Here is a 1,060-nt window from a genome sequence, read left to right as displayed (position 1 = left end):
TTTTTGCCTTTTCTTGATGTAAATATCTATGGGTTGAAATTGACCTGTAACACCATAGATGTCACTTTAGTTATTAATATTAAAATGAAAAAATAAATAAAACAAATTTATTTAAGAGATGTGTTCTATACCCCTTAGTATTAGTCAGGTAACACAACAACCTTTTGAGGTTCATTTTACCATTTTTTTTAAATTGAAATCAAGGGGTATACTGACAAAAAAAGGCCCAGAGGCCCACACCAAAAGTATTAAAACCAACATTTTTATGGCTAAGGAAGCCTAACAAGGTAACCAAGAGATGAGAAACAAAGTGGATGATAGCTTGTTGTTTTTAGTGTATTTTATAGCTGATTTAATACATGGGTCAAAACCGACCCGTTAACATAAGAGATGATAACAGAAAGCTAACACAAGAGGAGGGTTACTGTACTGTCATTTATATACAAAACAATTTCTTATCCAGATGTAAATATGAGAAAAAGAAATGTCTGCCCTTCATTTTAATATACAGAACATGCATATTGAGTTAAGTATGAAGAATTGGTGGCCATTTTAGTCAAAGTAGTGGTTAGTGTAAAGTAGAACTTTCACTTTGGTTTCTTCACAAGTCACTTGCTTGTTTGTCTGACTGATTCTCTCTGCCTGCCTCTCCTCAGACTGACGATGGCTGAAGCCCAGCTGTTTGTATCACAGGACGAGTTCACCTGCTTGGTGTGTCTGGACACCCAGATTGACCCCGTTACCTTCCCCTGTGGTCAAAGTTTCTGTTTGATGTGCCTCACAGACTGCTGGGATCACAGCCAAGAGTGCAGCTGTCCTCAGTGCAGACACACCTTCACCACAAGGCCTGAGCTGAACAGAAACACTCTGCTGAATGAAGTCATCAAGAAATTAAAGAAGACGGCAACCAGTTCTCTTCCTCCTCCATTTTAGAAATATGCTGGCCCTGGAGATGTGGAGTGTGACGTTTGCACTGGGAAGAAGTTCAGAGCGGTGAAGTCCTGTCAAACCTGCATGGCCTTTTACTGTCAGACTCATCTGCAGCCTCACTATGAAGGAG

This window comes from Polypterus senegalus, chromosome 4 (assembly GCF_016835505.1).
Source record: "Polypterus senegalus isolate Bchr_013 chromosome 4, ASM1683550v1, whole genome shotgun sequence".
Taxonomy (NCBI): domain Eukaryota; kingdom Metazoa; phylum Chordata; class Cladistia; order Polypteriformes; family Polypteridae; genus Polypterus; species Polypterus senegalus.
The sequence above is the reverse complement of the archived record's forward strand: the minus strand, read 5'-3'. Positions refer to the sequence as shown.